The sequence below is a fragment of the Sarcophilus harrisii genome, chromosome 2, assembly GCF_902635505.1.
Source record: "Sarcophilus harrisii chromosome 2, mSarHar1.11, whole genome shotgun sequence".
In the NCBI taxonomy this organism is placed as follows: Eukaryota; Metazoa; Chordata; class Mammalia; order Dasyuromorphia; family Dasyuridae; genus Sarcophilus; species Sarcophilus harrisii.
The window spans coordinates 607,858,374-607,882,708 of NC_045427.1; positions in this window are offsets into that span (position 1 = coordinate 607,858,374).

Genomic DNA, 24,335 nt, shown 5'->3' on the forward strand with positions numbered 1-24,335 from the left:
TAAGGAAGTATAATTGGATTTCCCAAATATCAATTTGACAAACATCAGTTTGCAGCAGTTGTACAGGCTGCTGGGGGAAGCAGGGCCCCCTTTGCCAACCTGCCTGGCCTGGCCCGGCCTTTCCAGAAACGAGGCGATACACTGAGAACTCGCCCAGTGCTTCCTCTTCAGCTACTGGGGTGAGTGGGCAGCCTCATGCTGTAGAAATCAGCCAAGTGCACCAGGGACCTTGGAAAGGGAGGTTGTGGTGGGAGAGCAAGGAAACATAAATCTGCTGTCACGGTTCTTTCAGAAGGGGGTTTAATTAATTGTTTTTATACGACATAAGAGTAGCTCATTATCCTACGGCTTTGATTTGTGACACCTGCATTATGGATGATTTTTTAAATTAACATTTCCCCAATAAAAGGTGTCAGTAGAGAGCTGAAGGCACCCAGAGAAGTATAAAAAGATAATAATATGAAAATATAAGTAAACACCAGCCCATTCTAACAAAAGGAAAGCTTAATCAATTTTGCAATTAATTAAGACTGCCTGGGGTTCCTTAGTCCTCCCTTGAGCTAATGAGCTTTCCTAGGGCCTCAGCCCGTGAGTCAATTGCACAAAGACAGGTAGGGGGAGGGAATGTACCATGATGAGCTCAGGGAAGCCCACCCAGACTACCTCAGAATTTTCAGGTCCCTGTCAAGCCCCCAGTTTCTTATAGAACTTCGAAAGGAATTGTAGAATTTAGCAAGGTCTTTCAGTCAGTTAACATATATTAAGTGACTACTATACACCGGGCACTATACTAAGCACTAAGATACAAAGAAAGACAAAAGATAGTCCATGTCCTCCAGGATCTCATAGCCTAATGGAGGGAACAGGATGGGGTTTACTTCTTTATTTGATTCTAGAAAAAGAACTCTGGGAGATGACTAAAAACCATTACATTGAATTCCCAATCCCTATATTTATGCACACCTGCATTTTTGATTTCCTTCACAAGCTAATTGTACAATAATTCAGAGTCTGATTCTTTTTGTACAGCAAAATAACGTTTTGGTCATGTATACTTATTGTGTATCTAATTTATATTTTAATATATTTAACATCTACTGGTCATCCTGCCATTTAGGGGAGGGGGGGGGTAAGAGGTGAAAAATTGGAACAAGAGGTTTGGCAATTGTTAATGCTGTAAAGTTACCCATGTATATATCCTGTAAATAAAAGGCTATTAAATAAAAAAAATAAATAAATAAAAAAAAAAAGAGAATCTATTTAGATTCACATGTACCAGAACTAACAAGTTTACATATACCAGAACCAACCTGATGAGAAGTGAACAGCATTTCCCATGGGGTTATGGATCTCAATAATGGATTGAGTTTCCCAGAATTTCTGGGCCCATGGAGCAATAACTTATTGAAAGATGCTCCTGAGAATTCATTTCCCATGAAAATTTGTGTCTCTGGTACAGATTGAATATATTAAAATGAGAATTTTTATTTCTGATATCCTTTTTTATTCCCCCTGCAACTTTTGGTTACCTGAAAACTGTCTTTTGTTAATATTAATCTCACCTGACCAGAGTCTGTCCAATGAAATATGAAAACTTACTTTAAGTCTTAAACGTTACTTAGATAAGAATCCAAAGAATCTCCAACTGTACATGTACATCCTTGTTGATGTTTAAATCTTCCTCCTCAATTAACCTGTTTTAAACCCTCTAAATGTAGCTTAATTTGCAATCTGCCTTAGTTTACCAATAGAGTTTGTTTGATGAAATTTATTTGCGTAAGGGCTGTATGAGGTTATGACTCTATTTTACTGAATTTGTACAACTTTTATGATATTGAAGGAAATATGCTATTATAAATCTGTCTTTCCTCTGACTTTTATAGTCTAAGAGGAATGTACAAGATTGCTCTATGTAAAAGAATTATTTTTTCCATCACTGATTTAATTTTCCCTTTAAGAGGACTTATTGGAATACTCTTTGTTCAGGTCTTCTCTGAGGCCTGAGCCTATACTTGAACACAATAATAAAGCCTAGGTTTTTACCTCTATAATTTCTGCATTGTGATAAATATATTTTGGCAGCAGTTACCTACTACATGAACTCAGAGAAGAGATATTTCTCCCAGAAGAGTATCATGACAAGAGGAAAGAAAGAGGACACTGAGTGGAAGAGGAGAAGGCAGTGAACGGATTCTCTTTCTTAGAGAATATTTATTAAGCACTTACTATATGTCAAGCATTGTTAAAGCACAAGGGATAGAAATACAAGTGAGATTTCTAGATCCTATTCTCAAGGAGTTTATACTCCTATGGGAGAAGACAAAACATCAGAGGGAACTGGAAAAGAATGCATTGAATTCACCAATGCATACTGTGGAGCCCTAGGCCAATCACAAGAAAAGGCAAAAAGCTGAGCAATCTGAGCTGAGGAAACCAGGAATGGATTCCAAGTGGGGAAGAGTAATGAGAATTGTCATCTACAGAAAGATAGCAAGTGAGCAAATAGTAGAGAGCAATAAGCTATATGGTTGAAGTTGGGCAAATTTCAGGCTGTTCATACCGGGAAATGAGCTACATTCCCAATCCCACAATATTCTACTTTGGTAACCATGAGTCTTAGAGATACATGATTGAAATTATCGAATTTTTGGACTGCCTGCTCCAGGGAATGAGCTATATCCCAGTCCCACAGCACTCTCATTCAGAAAACATCAATCTTAGAGAAGCTGTTTTTCTAAGCTAATGACTCAGGAATAATATAGGCATTTGCATCCATCCAAGATGTATGGGATGTATATATATATACACATTTATATTTATATTTATTTTTAATATCTTGGATGCAGATATATACATATATAGTCTACTGATTTGCTTTTTCGCCATATCCAGATTAAATGTGCCATTATTTTAATGTATTCTTTATGCTTTGTTAGAAAGGAGCAAACTGAAGCTGTGATGAGTCTTGAGCTGAAAAATAGCAATTATGATTATCATCCAAAATGATTATCATCCATGAAACCCTTACTCTGTGTGAAAGACCAGGCTAGATCAAAGAGTGTGGGAGTATTATCCAATGAGACTAGAAATCTAGGCCTGGTCAGGTTGTGAGGGACTTAAAATGACAGAAAAGTTTTATTTGATCATGGAAGTAATAGGAAATGATTGGAGTTTATCAAGTAGGGGTATAATCTCATATTTGTGCTTTAGAGAAATCACTTTGGCAACTTGTATGGAGGGCAATCTGAAAGGAAAGGAGACGAATCAGGGGGATCAAGTAGAAGGCTATTACAAGAATTTAGGCAACAAGTAATGAGGTCCTTCAGGATCTCATTTGATGGCCATGTGACTTGATAGAAATGGTTTGATACGGAAGATGTAGAGATAGAAATAGCAAGATACAGCAATGGATTGAGTATATGGGATAAAAAAAGGGTGTGGAGTCAAGGATAATAACAACATTATGAACCTAGGAGATTGAAGGAATGATGGTGCTTTGAGCAGAAAAAAAAAAAGAAACTTGGAAGAGGAGAGGGTATAGAAGGAATGAGTTCTAGTTTGGACATGTTGTTTTATAATGTTTTTTACAATAGCTGATACTTAGGGGGAAAAGCTTCTTTATATTATTATGACTATTATTAGCTAATATTTATAGTGAAAGTTTGTTATGATTTAAGACAGTTCATATGTATGTTATCTCATTTGATTTTCACAATAATCTTGGGAGATAGATACTACAGGTTATCATTTCTATTTTAAGAGATAAAAAAACCTAAGTTTAGAGAGAGTGGACTGTGACCAGGAAGAAAATGAACTCCTTGCTTTTACCCTGAGTAGCCCTACTTTAGTTTCAGCTCTGATTCTACACTCAGGAGCTACTCAAAATATGTCTACTGCCTCATCCATACAAGAGAATTTCAAATATTTCTAATTTGCAGTCATTAAACACATTAGGAATCTATTTTATGCAGAGTGCTGTGAGTGCTCTAGAGTGCAAGAGCTCCTAGAGTGAGACAGACTGAGACAGAAACCAGAAACAGATAAAGAGACAAAGACAGAGACAGAAAAGGACAGAGAGACAATGGAAGAGAGAAAGGATAGAGACAGAGAGGAGAAAAAGGAAGAGAGAGAGGGAGTGAAGAGAACAAGAACAATGAGAAGGGGAGGAAGGAGAAGGAAGAGGAAGAAGGAGAAGGAAGAAGAGGAAGAGGAGGAGGAAGAAGAAGAAGAAGAAGAAGAAGAAGAAGAAGAAGAAGAAGAAGAAGAAGAAGAAGAAGAAGAAGAAGAAGAAGAAGAAGAAGAAAGAGGAGGAGGAGGAGGAGGAAGAGGAGGAGGAGGAGGAGGAAGAGGAAGAAGAAAAGGAGAAGGAGAAGTCTGAAGAGGAGAGGGAAGGAATGGGAAGGATAGGGGAGTGAAGGGGAAGAGGAAAAGGAGGGGGGAGGAGAGGGGGAAGGAGAACAGAAAGGAGGGGAAGGGGAAAGAGGGGAGGAGAAAAAGGGGGAGAAAAGGGAAAAGGAGGGAAGTGGGGAGACGAGAAGGGAGAGGAGGCAACAGTTTTGTTAGTAGGTAATTATCATGTTTTCCCCTCTCCACCTGACATCTTTTCTTGGAGACAAGCTAAATGTCTCCATTAGCTCATTCCCCATATATCTTACCTTCCAGAACTATCACTCTCCTCTGGGTTTGCTTATTTTTTATTTTTTAAAATATCTGTTATAACGTGGTACCTCAAAATCAGACTTAAAAAACAAGGGAACTAGATGGTGCACAGGCCCTGAAGGACCTGAGTTCAAATGTGTCTTCGAACACTTGACACTTCCTAGTTGTGTGACCCTTGACAAGTCACTTAACTACTACTACCTCGCCAAAAAAAAAAAAATTAGTCCTGGTGGGAAAAGCATGGAAACTTCAATTCACAGTAAAGTATAACCATAGATGATAAAATATAAATAGCAAAGCCTTTTCTGAGAGCAAGATGACATGGAGGCAGAAGGACATCAAGGACCTGAAAGAAGAAAGATTTATTCTAAATCAGTCAGGTGGGGGTCAAAGAACACAAAGAAAAGAATCTAGGAGTACTTAGAAGAGGCTTAACTCATTTTGCAGTTTTCCCATGGACCCAGTTCTGGCTTTTAACCTATTTCTTTATCTTTTCAGTTTATATAAATGGGACATGGACCTTGGACCAGAGGCCCTGAGCAACATGCTTCCTGACTGTCTCCTATTACTGAAGATACAACTACACCATTTCATCCCCCAGTTTACTGTATATTTAAAAGGCACAGAAATTTTTTTTTAAAAAAACTATTATCCTCAAACCCCCAGTAGGTCTCTTAATGACTAGCTCCACTAATTAGTAACAGCTGTTAATGAAGTATGCAGGTACAAGCCCAGCCTTGTCAATTAATCCATATACTTTTCCTAGTCTGCAGTAATATTTAAAGGAGAAATCGATAACTGACAAGCAGGCATGTGTACAGTACATCAGGAGGTAGTGAGAGAAAGCAGAAGGTAGGTGCATTATGTTTTGGGACCTGAAACAGCCAGTGTTCTGGGCCATTCATAAAGAATCAAATAACACAGTTTGTCTTCCTAAGGAAGAATCACGATCGGCCATCCCTAAGGGATGATATAAGGCCCAAAGTGTTTTCTACAAGGATGTGGGGCCCAAGAGAGCTATGATTAAAGTAGATATGAGTGGTTGTTGTCCCAGGACACCAGATTTAGAAGGTGCTGGAAATAGTAGAACTCCTTCATTCAAATAAAAGCAATAGAGTTTAGCACCAAGAGAAAAGGAAAGAAAGACTTTCCTTTTGCCCCTCCACAGCTGTAGCCTAATCCTATGAGCCAGGTACCCCTGCATCCTTAATCCAATCCTATTAAGTGAAAGTATGTTTTAGGGATGTGGGAGGCATAGTTTATCTCAGCTAAAAAATAAAAACAAAATCTTATTTACAGTCTGGGGGGTGACCCTAGGGGGAACAGGGGTACGAGTCCAGGAAAATCTCATTGTGAGTCCTCTTGCTGTCTAAGATTTTTACATGGATGAATCAAGCTACAGTAGTGACAAACATCAAGGACAATCCTAAAGAGGAATAGAAGCTGCAACAGAGCAGACCCTCATCTTGAAGGAAGTCATCTCTTTCTCCATCTAATTGCCTGATCAGGTAAGGGACAATGAGACCAGAGCTATAGATTTAATTATCCTTACCTTAGAGCCAACTTAGGATCATAGATTTAGAATTGGGAGGAACCCTGTGGTTGAGTCACTTAATCATGTCTGACTATGTAACCCCAATTTGAGATTTTCTTGGTAAAGATACTGGAGTGGTACGCCATTTGCTTCTCCAGCTCATTTTACAGATGAAGAAACAGTCAGGGTTAAGTGACTTGCCCAGCTAGTAAGTATCTGAGACCAGATTTGAACTCTAGGACTCCAGGCCTGGCACTCTATCCACTATGCCATATAACTGACTGGGGCAGGGATGGAGAGAAGAGAAAGACAAACAGACTTGGGAGATCATCTCATCTAAGCTTTCACAATGGAGTGGTTTGACATTTCCTTCTCCAGCTTATTTGTACAGATGAAGAAACTGAGGTAAACAGGGTTAAGGCAGAGTCCCGCAGCTAGTGTTTGAGTCTAGATATGAAATCTGGACTCTAGGTCCTGAACTTTATCCACTGAGCCACCTGGCTGCCCAATCTCCCCTTCTCTGTCTACGGATAAGGAAACCGAGGTCCAAAAAAGAGTGGTTGGCTCAAGATCAAATAACTGTGTCCAACCCAAGACTTGAATCCAAGTCTTTTGGCTCCAACTGAACAGCATATTCCACTCTACCCTGCTGCTTCCTTTCCCTTTCCCCACCAAAATGGGGGCTCTGTTGCTGCCGCCAGCCCAGAACAGACACCACTATTTTTCTTCTGTTGACTTAACAAAGTTGGAACTCTGCCATGGCTCCCTGGAACCAGCAGCCTGCACAGTGGAGTTTAATAGAATGCAGCCGCTCTTAGCAGGTAATGCAAGGAGATAAATAGCTGATTTACTACTATTTCCATCTAAAGCTGCCTTTTTAATTGCAGCTTTGCTGGGTAATTATGGGCTCCGGGAAAATGCATAGCTTGCAGGCTTTACCTGAGCTGAGGAGAACATACTGAGGAAAGAGAAAACCAGAGCTTACTGTCACCTATCTCGGGGCTGAAACAAAGGCCCCCATTGATGGAGCCTGGGAAGGTCCAAATTGTGGCAAAGGGAACAGTTTCTAACAGGGCATTCCATGGGCAGCTTCCATGTTAATGAACTAGCCTCATATGGATTGCTCTCTGCTAATGATGGCAAAGTTGGCTTTGTGCCACCAAAGAGACTTAGGGAGACTTCATAATTATAATATTTGATTAATGACCTTTCTGTGATTTGACATTATTCTGCATTACTCTGTACTCAAATTCTGTTTATCTTAAAACCATAGCAGGTGGCTGGAGGAGAGAGACAGAGGGAAGTGGAAAGATGGATTTTCAAGACACATCTGAGATTGCCCCAAGACTGAACTGCTTTGCAGGGTCAGCTAGCGAAAGACTTTGTCATCGTGGGGAGGAAAGAGGCATTTATTAAGCACCTACTTTATGCAATGCACTATGAATTCCAAGGCAAAAATTAAATAGCCTCTGTCCTCAAATGAATCAAGCAAAAAGCATTTCTCAAGCACAAAGAATTCTATTGGAGCTCACCATGATCTTCCAACTTCCTTAAAATCAAAATACAAAGTACATGTCTACATTGCTTACAATTAGTTTTCTGTAGTTTCCTAACAGGAACATGTATCTTATGTCTTTGGAACTGACTTGCAAACCTCTTAAGGACAAAACATATTTCATATCTAGACAGCTAAGTGGCTCAGTGAATAGAGTTCTGAGCCTGGAATCAGGAAGACCTGAGTGCGAAATTGGCTTTAGACACTTACTAGTTGTGTGACTCTAAGCAAATCATTTTACATCTTTTTGCTGTTTCATCTATAAAATGGGCATAATAATAGCACCTATTTCTGGGTGTTGTGAAGATAAATGAGATCATATTTATAAAGTGTTTTACAAGCCTTAAAATGACATTTAAATGCTAGCAAAATTTTTGTTGTTGTATTTATTCCCCACGGCAACTAGTTCATGAGAAGTACTCAATAATACTTTTTGACTGGAAACTTTGGGTAGATTAGTAATAATTGATGAGATGGGGAGTTTGTATAAACAGACCAGGTGATAGGCTGGGCTTTCACACACAATTGTTCATTTCCTGTGCCTGGTACTAAGTGTCCAGGATGGCTCATAATCCTTATCCTTCAAGTTCCTTACACATAGCCTGCTATTCACTCTAACTCTCAGAGCAGAGATGAATGTTATCAGTCTCTTTCAAGCTCCTCTGTAGTTTGCCTTTCTCTTTGACCTCTAGCTCCAACTTCATTTCCCAGACAACCAGCCCTCTAGCTATTCTTCTCATACATGAAGACACAGTAATGGAGATGTCCTTGGTGGCTGCTGAGGTCTCTTCCAACTTTCAAAATCTTAGAACTACCAGTTCTTAGGGCAGTGAGGACAATGATCTCTAGAGTCACTTTCAGCTCTCATTTTATAGATGGGAGAAATGAGATTGAGAGCTGCTCCCAGGCCTGCTCTTCCCACTAGAACACACATTGCCTTAGTGACCTAGTATGTGTCTAACTATCTTACAGTATCTGTGATTTCTATCAGCAAGACAACTGTCTTTCTTTGAGAGGTCCAAGGCATTGGGCCCTTTGATAGCAGTTCATGATAGAGATAAATTCTCTTACCGAGACAGAGAAGGCCAAGAGTGATCCCTTACCTTGTAATCAGATTCATTCAGAACAAAAACTGGAACAAATATCGAGCCCCTTTTTTTCTTCTCTTCTCACAATCAGCTTACCAAAGCCTGCTAATTATTTGACTTAATTAACTAATTGTTTAGGGGATTAGTAAATTGCTTCACTGGTTGCCAGAAAAATGTTGTCCTAGCTCATAGTTCAAGAAGCCCATACATATATGGAGAAAAAAACTCACAAAAATCCCACATGCTATTGAAAGCCATCTTCTTTCTACCAATATATCCTTTTTTTCATGGGATCAAGAGGACCTGAGTTCAATGTCAGCCTCCACTCTGTATAAGTTTGTAGCCCAGCTTTACTCCTTCATTATATCTTATAGCACAAAAGTATTCTATTACATTCCTATGTAATAGGATAATGTAATGTATGTATGTAATAGAATAATAATAATACCATAATTTGTTCAGCCATACTACTCTTCAATCAATGATATAGGGTTTGTGATAGAAAAGAACTAGAAATGACATAGATGTTCATAAAATGTGGCATGGCTAAATGGACCATGACATGATAATGTACTGAAATATTACTTTGCCTTACCCAACAATAAATAGCTTGGGAAGATGTTTATGAACTGATACAGAGTGAAGTAAGCAGAACCAAGGAAACAATACGTACAAGAACTACTACAACATCATCAGTGGAACAATTTAAATATAATGAACAGGTTACAATAACAGTATTACAGTGACAAAACTTGTACCAGAAAAGGGAATGAGAAGATACCTTCCCCCTTCTTTGCACAGATAGAGAACAATGGTTTAAAAACCAGAAGTCTCAAATACAAAGCACTCTGGAGTACAGCCTTCAAACCAGAATGAAATGCAATTGGTAAATATTTAACAAAACAAATAAATATCCAAGAAAACCTTATATAGACTAAGTCAGTTTACAGCTACAGTATACCTGGTGTAGTGGAACCATTTCTACTTGAATTTGACACCATTGGTGTAGAACATTGCATATGTTGTCAGGGTGGACTGTTATTCTGACTTGCTGGATTGCTTTTTAAAATTCCTTCTTCTATTCTTTCCTAAAGGAGGTGGTTTGTGGTAGGGATGTATTCAGAATTGTATGGTCTTAAATGTATGACATAAAAACAATATAGTTTTTGAAATTAAAAAAAATAAAATTATAGCTGAAAATGAATTCAGTTAAAGATCTTCCAGTCCCATCATTTTATAGCTCCAGTTGTTTATTTGAGACCTAGAGAGGTTCAAAGGTCTGCCCAGTATCATGCAGCCATAATAGGAACTATTGTATCCTGACTTTAAATCCAATACTAATAATCTCTGGGTGTCTTGAATTTACTGTGGGAAAACTATAAACAATATGAAAAATTACTCCTAGTAATATACGAAGAGAAAAACAAACAAACAAAAAGCCACTGGGTTTTATCCTATCAAATCAATAATATTGGCAAAGATGGTCAATCTTTTGGGCAAGGTCAATGTTGGAATAGTTACAGGAAGGTAATGACACTAACGCAGTGTTATTTGAACAATAAAGTGATCCAATTATTCTGGGTGAAAGTTTAAAATTCTATGAGAAAAGTTATTAAATTATGTATAACTTTTGATCCAGTGATTCTCAATTGAGTTTATAGCCCAAATGTCCAAAAAACAATGTGCACAATGACTACAACAATACAAGAGGAAATAGTAAGCATAGAAAAATACATAAAATGACTGTAACAAAATCATAAAGATCAAGTATGACTCAAATGAAATAATATGGGAAGACACCCCCCCAACTACTCCTCTGGGGAAATAAAAAGTTGGCATGTATCACACACAAGTTCTAAGATTTTTTTCAATGCACTAATTGGTTATGCTGATTTTTCCTCTTTTTGTCTTTTAAAAATACTATTTGTTTTATGGGATGTCTGTCTCCAAAAGATATGGAGAAAACAAACATACTAGGGAAAACTATTCATATAAAAAACAGAAGACATCAATAGTAGCTTATTTTAGAAAGAAAAAAATTCCAGCAATGTATTTTGAGTCATAGGTCCTATGATTCAAATATATAGAGACCTAGGATCTATATTCAAGTCCCAATTTGCCTTCTCATTACCTGTGTGACCTTTGACAAATGATTTAACCTTTCTGGGACTAATTTTCCTCATCACTAAAATGAGAAATTTGGACTAGTTGACTTACAATGTCTCTTCCAGCTCTAAGTCTATGAATATGGAAATATTTACAGCAGCACTATGTGTAGTAGCAGAAAGCTGGAAACAAATTAGGTATTCACCAATTGGAGAATAGTTGAACAAATTGTGTAATATCAATGTAATGAAACACTATTGCACCAGAAGGAATCCGCTTATATGGATTGATGCAGATTGAAAAAAATCGTTGCCCCCAAAAGAACAATATACACAATGCCTACAATAATGTAAATGAATACAACTCTCAAAGACAATAGAGTTCAGGTCAAATACAACAGCCAATATTGGTTCCATATGACTGGCATAAGCATACTTTTTTTTTTTACAAATGGTAAACCAGAAGAGTGAGTAATTAACTGTGCTAACAGTTGCAATCTCTCTGTTAAATGATTTTGCTTAATCAATTTTATTTGGAGAGAGGTACTATGGAGAAATGTTTAGTGGACAGTAGGTATTGTAGCAGAACAAAATATAACATTTTTTTTAATTTAAAGGTAAGAGAAGAGTGGAAAGTGAAAATTCTCACTTCCTACAGAATTCCTAGAGAATCCTGAGTTCCTTTTAGGTACTTTGAGTCTTGGACAACTCCATTGCCTCATTAGCAGGAGTACTCCTACTGATATAAATCTATACCTTCTCCTTCTCTGTAATTCTTGTACATGTGTCTCTATATAATCCCTAAAGGAAGTATCCAACATGCTGGAGGCATTTCTCTAATTCTTTAATTATCACTAGGATACTAGGGTAGCCCTTTGGGCGTCCATCTGTTACCCTTACCTCCCACTAAATGACTGTGAGAATGCCTTTTTCAGTCATATTAGTCCTTGTTGATGGCTCTTCTGCTACTGTTGCATGCAATTCATTGGTTAAAAAAAGCTGTATTCTATTTGTGCCCACTAGGTATCTTTCCACCATGCTTTGGGCCACCTGTAAATTTGCTTCTGAGTTCCTGGTGTTCATGACTGGAAGAATGTCAGTGCCCTTTAAGATAGCAGTCAGTATGTGGAGATAACTAAAGTATTGTGGGTTCTTTCCTCCCTACCTAATTGAAATGAAGCTGATTTCACCATAGAGTATAAATCCTTGGAAACAAGGATCACTTCATCGATTGTGTTCTCATTCCCAGTGCCTATCATAGTGTCTGGTTCATAGTATATGCTTAAAATACTTCTTTGTCAGTTGAATGGTTGATGAACTTGAGTAGCCCCAGTGCATAGAAAGAAACTCCCAAAATTAGGAATTTCACTGCAGAGAAGTAATATTTCTTGAATTAACCAACACCTAAATTTCTAATTAGCTCCCTTTTCTAACACAAAACACTAATATAAGGGCAAGAGAAGAGATGACTGACAGGAAGAAATGTTTTCAAATCCTGGCCCTGTAAGCATTTGTGGTATTCAGCATGTTGGAATTGTCAGGAAAATCTGAGTCCAAACAATGCCTTTGACACTATGTGACCACAGGCAAGAGACAACTTCTCTGAACCAGTTTCCTCATCTATGAAATAAAAGACAATAATACTAATAGAACTGACCTAACAGCCAAGTTGTGAGACTGAAGTAAGATAATGTAGTAATCTACATTATGTTACATAAGATATATATGTTATATATATTATGTTATATAAGATATATTATTATATTATTTAAGTTATTTAGGATTTTTGTTGTGTTTTGTTTGTTCTGTCATTTGACCTGTTCTTTCATCTGTCTAAGAAAGGACTTTTGGAAATTCCATCCTCTTGTACAGATCAGCTAATTGATTAGGATTTTTTATTTACACTGTTTTGGAGCTGTTTATGATGCTGAGAGTCATACAGTCACACAGCTGGAAGAGGTAGTTCAGAAGCACAGCTTGAACCCAGTTCTTCCTGATGCTAAAGGCGGTTCTCAATCTGATACCTTTAAGCAGGCTGATGTTGCTAGTTGCTGTTTCATGTACATATGACAATTGTAAACTCCCTGAGAACAGAAAACCATATTTTCTTATCTTGTTTGTCCAACAGCACTTAGAAAAGAGCTGGGAAGCACTAGGTGATTCCTCAATGCAGTGATCTTTTGAATATACAGTTCTGACCACATCACTCCCTTACTCCAAAAACCTTCTGTATCCGTACTATCCATAGAATGAAATCCAAACTCTTTACTCTGAGAGGAACTCTCCATAATCTGACTCTAACCTATATTCCTGGCCTCTAATTTCTTTTCCTATTCTATGTTCAAACTGTACTGAAATCTCTAGTATTCATTAAACTCATGCTTTCTAGGCTTCATACATACAGCCATTCCCCTCCACCTATTGAATTAACCTCTTCTATTAGGGCACTGCTCAGGTATCACTCCCTTTTATTTACTGCCTGCTTTCCCTTCAAAAAATCTCATTCTCAAATTTCTTAGAGGGGAGAAAGATAAAAACAGAGGCAGCAGCAGAAGCAGAGACAGAGACAGAGAGGAAAGAAAGAAGAGAAGAGAGAAGGGAAATCATATATTGTTTACTGTGTTTTAGGCACTGTGCTAAGCACTGGAGACACAAATATAAGCAAGCAAGAGAGTGCCTGATCTCAGGAAGCTTACATTCTAATAAGAGAATTATTATTTTCCTAATATATGAAAGGAAGCTAGAAAAAGAGAGGATGGAAAATAAAATCAGCATGGCATGAAGAGGATCTATATGTGACTTGGAGCCCCACATCAAGACAAGATAAAGCAAAGCTGACTTATGAAGGTCCATGGTGGTTTCAGGGACAGAATCAGTTATCAACAAACAGAAAATAGTTAGAGAGCAAGCACTTGAAGGTTTTAAAAAAGTAAATCTTCCAATATTTCCATTGCCCTCATCTCATTCTCATTTGTGCCCATTTTGTCTCTCACTCTTTGAATTGTAAGCTTCCTGAAGGCAGAAACTGTGTTTTTCATCCTTGTATCCCCAGTACAAAACACAATGCCAGATATCATTTGGAAAGAGAAGGAGATGATCATGTTGGGATTTCATAACTCCCACTGAGATATTCTACCAATACAGATTGGCACCTCTTCTACAATTTAGAGTCATTTTTAGTTGCTGGGAAAAATAAGAATTCAAGTGATTTGCCTAGAATCACACAATCACATCAGGTCATAGGCAGAATCTGAACCCTGTTCTTTCTGACACAGAGACCATCTTTCTATCCACTATGCTAGTCTGTTTCTTTCTAGCTTAGGTAGACCCTTAATAAAAAATTTGCTGAATTGAATGGTATAGGAGGGAGTTATGTTGGGGGCAGCTCAAACTAGCAAGCAGAGGGAGTAGTTAAATTTTCAGTGTTTGCATTTACAACTCCGGGATCAGCAAACACTACATCTGAGGTCTTGATTTATTGCTTCTTTGATTGTTAAGACTTAATACGGTAACAGGGAAGATGTTTAAAATGAAGATTGAACATTAAAAAGATATCCAGTATATTTTTTTTCCTGAAAAGCTGGCTGTTAAATATTTATCAGTACCCCCACCAGGTACAGGATACAGATAATGTGCTGCCTCCTCCGGTAGCAACTAATATGCACTGAAGAGGGGTCAGAAATTCTCCAAATTGATTGATCCTGACACACAGAGAGATGCTATTGGAATATTCACCAAAATTACTTCATATTCATTTATAAATATATATTTACATATATAATTTTGCTGTCTCTCCCTATAGAATAAAAGCTCCCTAAAGACAGGGTCTATTTGATTTTTATTGTTATATCCTTAGTGCCTAGCGTGTACTGGCACTAAATAAATGTTGTTGATTGATACCTAGTTCCAAATCCCTCATTTATACACTGAGAACTCTTCGGCCTCTCCTTTTATCAAATGCCTACTCTGTCCAAGGTCCTGACCTGGGCACTGTTTGGGGTTGCAAAGATAATGAAATCAGATGCAGTCCCTGCTCCCAAGGAACTTGCATTCTACTAGGGAAGGACAAGTACACTTATAATATTAATTATATACTAATAATACTAATCTGTCAACAAGCATAAAAGAAAGGGCCAAAGTACTATGAAAAAAATAGGAAGAAAAAGATCACATCCAGATAGGAATCAGGGAAATTGTCTGGGAGGAGATGGGACATGGGTGGATAGGTGGAACCTAAGTCAGGATTGGGACAGTATCAGTAAAGGCACAGTCATGAGTGAGGATGAGGTGGGAGCAAAAATGAGGATAATTAATGGTCCAGTTCAACCACAGCTTTAGTTTGTGAAAGCTCTACCACTAACTCACCATGTGAACTTAGGAAATAATTTCACTTATCTTGGCTTCCATTTCCTTATCTGGAACATAAAATAAAAGGTCCAGATCTCTAAGTTGTCTTCCAGCTGTAAACACCACAATGCATAGTCCCCAAAGTAAAATAACAACTAGGTCCACTCAGAAATTCTTAAACCTTTTTCTGAGACTAATAAATCTATAACAAGAAGGCTCCATAGACAGAGATAAATAATGACAACTCTATAGAAAGAGGGATCTCCAATAAGTATTTTGTGTGTTGTATAATATCAGAAATTAAAAAGCATCAAAAGATCAAGTGGGAGGAGCATTAAATATGAATGAAATGAAAGTAGCATTTCTATGCAGGGAATAATGACTTTAATGAGATTTCCCCACAAAAGTCTCTACATCATAAAGTATAAAAGAGGGGGAAGGGATGAAAGTAAAATGGAGAGAGGGGTGGGATCTGGGAAGGGTCTGTATATGTAAGAGATTAGATTAGAGAAAAGATCATGGGGTAAGGGAAGGAACATAGGATAGGACGGAGGAGGTAAGAGAACACACCTGTCAGCCCCTAGTTCTGTGCAAGTTAAGGCAAGGCATTTCATTTCTCTGGCCTCAGTTTCCTCATCTGTAAAGTGAGATAGATCTGGTCCAAATCAGGGCTTAAACTTGTTTGCTTGTGACCCCCTTTTGCCTGGGAAATCTTTACATGACTGGGTATATAGGTATGTAAAATAAATATAGAAACCAAACATTTACTGATAATTAATCATAATTTCACATTCAGTCACAAGATCTCATTCAAGACCACAGTTTAAGAAGCTGGTGTCTAGATGACTACAGAGATTCCTTCTAGCTCAAAATATATAAAGAAAATTAATGACCTGGCAAGAATTTGTCAAAGTTGCATTCACTGTCCAAAATCTTAGAATATAAACTAAATTTAGAAGACATGGGTTTGAGACTTATTTCCATTTCAGGAAAATCTGTTAAATTCTACCTCAGTCACTCACTAACTGTGTGTTTCTGAGCAAGTCATTTGACTTTCTTTACCTCAGTTTCCTCATCTGTAAAATACAGGGCTTGGATTTGATGTCCTTCATAACTCTAAATCTATGATTCTCTGACTTTAGCTTCCCAAGTCCCCAGTTCCTTATCTATCAAATGAGGTAAATAACATTTCCACTGCATACCTCAAAGGGTTGCTGTGGAAACTAAATGTAAATTCAATAGACATTGATTCATACCTACCACAATGCTTTGCTCTCTGAAAAAGCTTGAGAAAGAGACAAAGGTCACTGAAGACCTAGTTCTAAACCTTCTCTGGTCTAGAATGTGTTAGGGGGAATAAGATACTATACCACACAAAAATAACTATAGCACCAAAATTAAAATAAGTGCTGCAAAAACAAGTGAGACATCATAGTTAGAGAACTGACTTGGGAATCAGAGATACCTGGATGCAAGCCCTATATTTGACACTTGCTAGTTGTGTGGCCTCAGTTTCCCACAGTTTCCCAGAAAATTCTCTCAGAATAGACGTTATAGATGGTTTGTCCATTTGTGTCAATGGAGGAGTTTCTATATTGGCAGTTTATCACACAGCTCAAGTCCCAAATCTGTACTCCCTCATTTTCCCAACCCCCCCCCCAGAAAAATATCATAAGAGATTTACAAACAAGTGGTCATGAGTTTCAATGATAATAAGATAATAAGTGAGGAACAGGGAAGAGTAGACAAACAGATAGGCAAAGGCAGAGAAAAACAGAAAAAAAAAAAAAAAACTAAAGAAAGCACATTTCCAGGTGCTCACCATGGCAGTATCAGCTCAGAGCACAAGTGATCTGGTAGCATCAGCTCCCTGGTAGCACAGACTACAGCATGTACCACTAGCCAGCCTTCTTTCATATTTTTTATCCCACAACATAGCAGTCCTTTCTCTGAAAAGTGAAGTCCAGAGAGATTGCAGCCTGCCCAAGGTTACACAGGGAGTTCACCTACCTTTTGACTGCTGATCCAGTGTTCTTTCTTTGACAGCTCACTGCCTCATTCATGTTCTAGCCTGCTCCCTGTTCCAGTTAGCTGTTCAATTCTGAATCATATTCCTTTTCCTCCCCTCCTCACTCCACCAGAATATTGACTCAGCATTTTACCATGTGCCCATGTCTTCTTATCATGTCTTGTGACTAGGGTTTTGATATTTTAAATTGCTGATCCCTTTGACTAAGTTACTTAATTTCCTTGAGTGTTACTTTCTTCAGTGGTCAAATCAAGGGTATGACCAGATGATCTTAGTGGTTTATCTAAGCTCTAACATGTTGGTATTCTGCACATGGAAATGTTAATCCAGAAATGATTTGTGATGAAAAGATATTAGCTCTGGTCTCAGTCCTACTAGAATCACCTTGATCTCTGGAAGGAAGAAATCAAATAGTCTTGCCCAGGATTTCCTAGAGACAAATGATGGCCATGACAGTATTCTGGTCCAGACCTTCCAGAAGGGATCATGCCTTTAATCTTTATGCAATATTCTTGACTTCAGGCAAAGATTCATCTCAAGCCCAAGACTTCAATGCTTCATTGGATTCCCAACCTCATTAATATAGGTGTTTGCTCCAAAAGTAGAAATCTCAACCCATCCACACTTTCACAGTCCTCTCATAACGTCTTCTATTGGGGAGCTACAATATACCCTAGAAACTTTCTTGTGTTTCAAGAATTATGAACCTGAAGACTCATGAACCCCCAAAGAGTTGATAGATTTCTGTTAGTTCATGAATTTGGATAAGAAAAGGAAAATTATTTCTTTATTTTTACTAACCTGTAACTGAAATTTCCTTTAAGTATTTAAAAATATTACTCTGAAAAGGGGCTCATGAACTTCACCAGATTGCCCAATGGATCCTTGAAATTAAAAAAGTTAAGAAGCTGTGTTCTATATATTTTAATAGAGCCATATCTGTTGATCCTTATTCTTATGACAAGACCAACTCATCCTTTTTTCCAAATCTATTTGGTGGATGAAATTTTTGATAACATTTCATGTGCCTAAAGTTTTTTATAATATTCTGCTGCTACTCATACCTACCAAAGTGTCTCCATTACCTATTTGTCCCCTACAATTTTGATCTGTGGAAATAACAATACTAATGATCAAGATAATGAATAATAATTCATATAGCACCTACCATGTTTCAGGCACTATTAAAACAATTTTACAAATATTTTACCAACCTTGGAAAGTAAGTGCAATTATAATCCCCATTTTACAGTTGTAGTAACTGAAGTAAACATAGATTAGGTGAGTTGCCCAAAATCATACAGCTAAGAAATATTTAAGGCTAGATTTTTATTTCAAGTCTTCTTCACTCCAAGACTAGAACTTGGCCTACCATGCCATAGTTTTTCATAATAGCATCCATGAAATCAACACAATCTAGAAATTCTACCCATTTATGAGGGAAAAAATTTTCACCATGTCTGACCAAGGAAGCTGGGGTCACTCTAGTCTCAGGAAAATACAAGGTACATAAGGAAAAGCATTCCCCACTTTATTTAAAAAAGAAATTTTAAACAATTTTTTGATCCTCATGATCTATTTCTCACTGGTTCCTATATGATCAAATTCAGAATCCTCAGAACATTTTTACCTTTCAAAATCCTAGAATTTGGTACCCTTTTGCAGCAAGTTTTCCTGTAGAAGATTACAAAATAGAAATGGTACTTTGACAAATGGCCTGCAAAAATCAGTCCTTGATTTTATGTTTTAAAAATTGGTCCTGTAAAATATGATCATATAAACAAGAGGTCTTCTGTAGAATCATAGAAGTACAGATTTTCAAGACTGGAAGAAAAGCAACTAATCATCTCATCTAGTTTAGCACTTCTTCATCCTGATTTCATGGTCTCTTCTAGGAGCATTGAATAGTCTTGGAACAAGCCCAGAGAAATTAAATGGTGGGTATTGCTCAGGGTGTAGGAGTCTCAAATCAGGAATAGCAGACTGTTAGTAGAAAAAGTGGTAGGCTATAAAATCAGGACCCAGAGTTAGAGATGAAAGGAATCTGATCAGAGTAGAAAACATATATTCAATAAATTATCAATTAGCATTTAGGTGCTTATACTATGCTGCCAATAATAAGACTTCTAGATGGTACATTGGACAGAGCAGCATTCCTGGAGTCAGAAGGACCAGAGTTCATTTTTTTTTCTTTTCCCCAGTTCAACATAAATTTCTTTATTATACATGTACATTATTATTTTTACATATTTCTTTATGAATCATGTTGGGAGAGAAAAAGCAGAACAAAAGGAAAAAGTACAAGAGAAAAAAATAAGGGGAAAAAAGAGTGAACTTAGCATATGCAGATTTATATTCAGTCTCCATAGTCCTCTTTCTAGATGCAGATGGTGGCTTTCATCAAAAGTTTATTGGGATTGCCTTGGACCATTGAACCAGTGAGAAGAACCAAGTCTGTCATAGTTGATTATCACACAATCTTGCTGTTACTGTGTACTATGTATACCTAGTTCTACTTGTTTCACACAGCATTAGTTCAAATAAATCTTTCCAGGCCTTTCTAAAATCAACTTGTTCATAATTTTTATAAAACAATAATATTCCATTACTTTCATATACCATATGTTCAGTCATCCCCCAATTGATGGACATCTACTTATTTTCCAATTATTTGCACCACAAAAAGAGTTGCTACATTTTTGCATATGTGGCTCCTTTTTCCTCCTTTAAGATTTCTTTGGGATGCAGTCCCAGTAAAGATACTGCTGGATCAAAAGGTATGCACAATTTGATAGACCTTTGGGCATAGTTCCATATTGTTCTCCAGAATAGTTGGATCATTTCACAACTCTACCAGTAATACATTAATGTCCCAGTTTTCCCACAATCCCTCCAACATTTATCATTATCTTTTCCTATCATCTTAGGCAATCTAATAGATGTGATGTGGTATCTCAAAGCTGTTTTAATGTGCATTTCTCTAATCAATCGTGATTTAGAGTATTTTTCATCTGACTACAGATGTTTTTTAATTTCTTCACCTAAAATTGTCTGCTCATATCTTTTGACCATTTATCAATTGGTGAATCATTTGTATTCTTATAAATTTGACATATATATTTATGCAAATATATACATATTATTTATAAATGAGGTCTTTATCAGAAACACTGGCTATAAAAAAAATTTCCCAACTTTGCACTTCCTTTCTAATCTTGGCTGTGTCTGTTTTGTTTGTGCAAAAACACGTTAATATAATGTAATCAAAGTTGTCCATTACTCTAGGTTTTCTTTGGCCATAAATTTCTCCCTTCTCCAAAGATCTGATAGATAATTTATCCCTTGCTCTTCTAATTTGCTTATAGTATCACCTTTTATGCCTAAATCATGTACCCATTTTGACCTTATTTTGGTATGGGGTGTGAGATGTAGTTTCTGACATATAATTTTTCCAGTTTTCTCAGCAATTTTTGTGAAATAGTGAGTTCTTATCCCAGAATCTTGCCTTAGACACTTTCTAGTGACAGTGAGGGTCAACAGCTAAGTCTGAGGAAGGATTTGAACTCAAATCTTCCTGATTCCAACTCCAGTAGTATCCATTGTGTGGCCTAGTTGCCAAGTATTATGCTTTTAAAAAATGAGCTATTGTCTTGAAAGAGCTTAAATTCCATTGGGGAAGAGAGTATATATAAGTATATGAAAAATAAATATAAGGTAATAATGGGGAGTATTAACAGCCAAGAGAAATAAAGAAAACTTCAGGTGATTCTTAAGCTGACTTTTTGAGGAAGCAAGAAATTCTAAGATACCAAGCTAAGAGGAAGTACATTTCAGGTATGAGAAAAGGCTGATACAAGGTGGAAAGTGGAGTGCCATATATGATGCCAGGACCTCAGAGAATGTAAAGATGAATGATATATAATAAATCTAGAAAGGCAGATTGGGGACAGATAGTGAATAGCTTTCATGTCACCCAGAGAAGGTTGTAGTTGAGTCTAGAGGCCATAGGTAGGGATCCACTGTAGTTTGTTGAGTAGGGGAATAATATAGTCAGAGCTGTACTTTATCAAAATTAGTTTGGTGACTGAGTGGAACATGGATCAAAGAAAGGAAAGACTAGAAGCAGGGGAGTTGATTCAGAGACTGTCCAAGTGAGAAGTAATGGTGTCCCAAACTAGGAAGTTATCTGTGTATGGAGAGAGAGGTAAAGATGTGAGGCATACTGTGGAAATAGACTTCAAGACTTGGCAACTGCTAGATGTGCGAATTGGGGATTGGAGATAGTGAAGAGCTGAGCACAACTCCCAGGTTTTGAAGATGATAACTGGAAGGATGGTGTTATCCTCAATAGAAATTGAGAAGTTAAGAGGGGTAGCTGGAGAATTTTTTATATTAAAATTAATAAATCCCAAATAAAATACTCATTTCCATATGTATTGCAGAAGAGACAGAGGAACTTGTATCTGTAATTGTCAAGCTCTATTATATTGAACTTGCTTTTCTTTTGTAAATATGTAATAAATTCATAATATAATTTTCAAAGCTATTCTGCTTTTCTGCAATTCCTTCTTGCTTGCTTTGTGTTCTCTTGGCATTTTTTGAAACCTGCCCTTATGCTTATTTTCCCTCCCACTTTCTCCAAATGAAAATAGAAAGAAAAGAAAAACTCTTTTACCAAATATACATAGTACAACAAAACAAATCCCATGTCCACTATGCCCAGAAATGTATTCCTCACTCTGTCTTGAATATATCACTTCTTTGCCAGAGGATGAATTGCTGCATTTCTTCTCCAGGTTCTCAGTTCAATTCACTCTGCATCAGTCAATAAATGCCTTCTCAGTTTTCTCTTAAGCCATCCCTTTATTCACATCTTAAAGAACAAGAGTGTCACCTAATAGGTGGGTTTGTTGCTTTTGTTAAATTGTTCCAGTCACATCTGAGTCTTTGTGATCCATCTTGGGGTCTTCTTGGCAGATTCTTGAATGGTTTCCTTTACCAGTCCATTTTACTATAAGGAAACTGAGGCAAAGATTAAGTGACTTGCCCAGGGTCACACAGTTAGTAGGTGTCTGAGGTCAAATTTGAACTTAAGATGATAAGTCTTCCTGATTTTAGACTCAACTTTCTATCCACTGCAGCACTGTGCTGGCCCAGTGGATGGGTACTGCCCTAGTTTCACATTCCTTACCACTATAAAAAGATCAATTATAAATGGTACATAAAATTTCTTTTGGAGAGGCTGATTTTGGAAAAAAGATATAATAACTTCATTTTTGACATGTTAAGCTTGAAATACCTAAACTCTCAGAGAATAGGAATGATAAAGTAACCACATGCTACGATAACGCTTATGTTTAGTATCCAGTCAAGTCAACAAGCATCTATTAATTACTACGTACCAGATTCTGTGCTAAGCACTGGTATCAGTGAGAATAAGAGACAAGAATTGTGGCCAGAGAATACAATTTCAATTCCTAGAGGGTAAGGCTGAATGTGTGACTTCCATGTGGCTAATGTAGTATAGAAAAATAATTTGTTGGAATTGAAGAATTTGAGAAATTGCAGAATCAAGTGTTTCAAGAAGTTATCATCATGAATGTGGTAGGATGATAGCAGAGAATAGGTTAGAGAGAAGACTAGAAGCAAAATCCTAAAGTCATTGAGAAAACTGAGAGACTGACTTGTAGGTCTGGAAGATACAATAATAAGATGAACTTCCCAGAAGAACAGCATGGAAAAGTTATTGAGAGATGACAGAAGAAGGAACAATCTGTAAGTGACAGTAGAAAGCACTGGATATTCATCTTCCTGGTCCTTTGAGTTCTAAGAACAAAGAATAAAAAACTAATATGATTTGAGAACTCATCTGGAGCAATCCTCTCATTTTATAGATGAGAATACCAAGGTATTATAAAAATTATATAATCATAACAAATAAGAGATGTAGCCAGTGTATAAAACCAGGACTTCTGATTTGAAATACAGAAATAATATTAAGACATTATTGATTACTTTAGAATTTACAAAGTTGCTCTATCCTTTTCAAATGAAGAGCATTTCAAATGCTCTATCCTTTTCAAATGAAGTATTGCTTCTGGTGCGTTTCTCTCCCCTAATGGAAGAAATTGCCCTTCTTGGTTCCACCTGCAATGGACCACAGACCTAAATGAGGCTCTTATTAAATCTCACCTCCATATTCACACTAAAGGAGACAGTTCTGTTTCATTTTTACCTTGGGAACTATACATCTCCCAAAGTTTGTTTTCAGTTTAATAGTTTCAACAAACCCTACTTGAAACAAGCTTGAGAATCTTTCAATCTCACAAGAAGGATTAAGCAAAGAAACTCCAGAAAAGAAAGACAAAAATGAAGCAGTTGGGGCCTTTCCCCAGTAAGCAGTTTGTCTCCTTGATGTATGAAGAAGCAACAACAATATCTACAATGTCCCACCTTGCCATAAATGTACTTATCCCATATTTATCCAATTCGGCTGCCATGGTCACAAATCCAACATCCTTGTATGAAGCCATGAATGACTCTCTATGCTGCTCTTACTATGTTATAAAGGAAAGCTCAGAGTAGCTAATCAAAAGCCAAGGCCTGTGATCTCTAAAAGATGTGTGTAGGAAGGCAATCACTTGGGAACTGGATAGTGATAGTGCTTGATGCTTACTCTAACTGCTTGCTAAATTGTCTTGCAATCCGTTTTCAATAAATGGCCTTTGTTTTACTAGGATGCCATGTGATTTACTCTGACTTGGTTGCAAGAAAGATTCCATTAATATGGCAGCTTTGGCATAGGCAAAAGGGGTACTTTAGGAACCTAGAGTGCCATACGTACATATAAAATTAAATAATCAAAAAGTACCATGTACAGCTTTCTTAAATTTAAAAATAGGCTTGATTTTCTCAATTTTCTCAAAAATTTCCCCATCCTGATTTTCCCTTATTGGTGTTCCATATCTCCAGGGCCCCTAAGAGCATCATCAATATATTTCAAACCCAAATATATTCA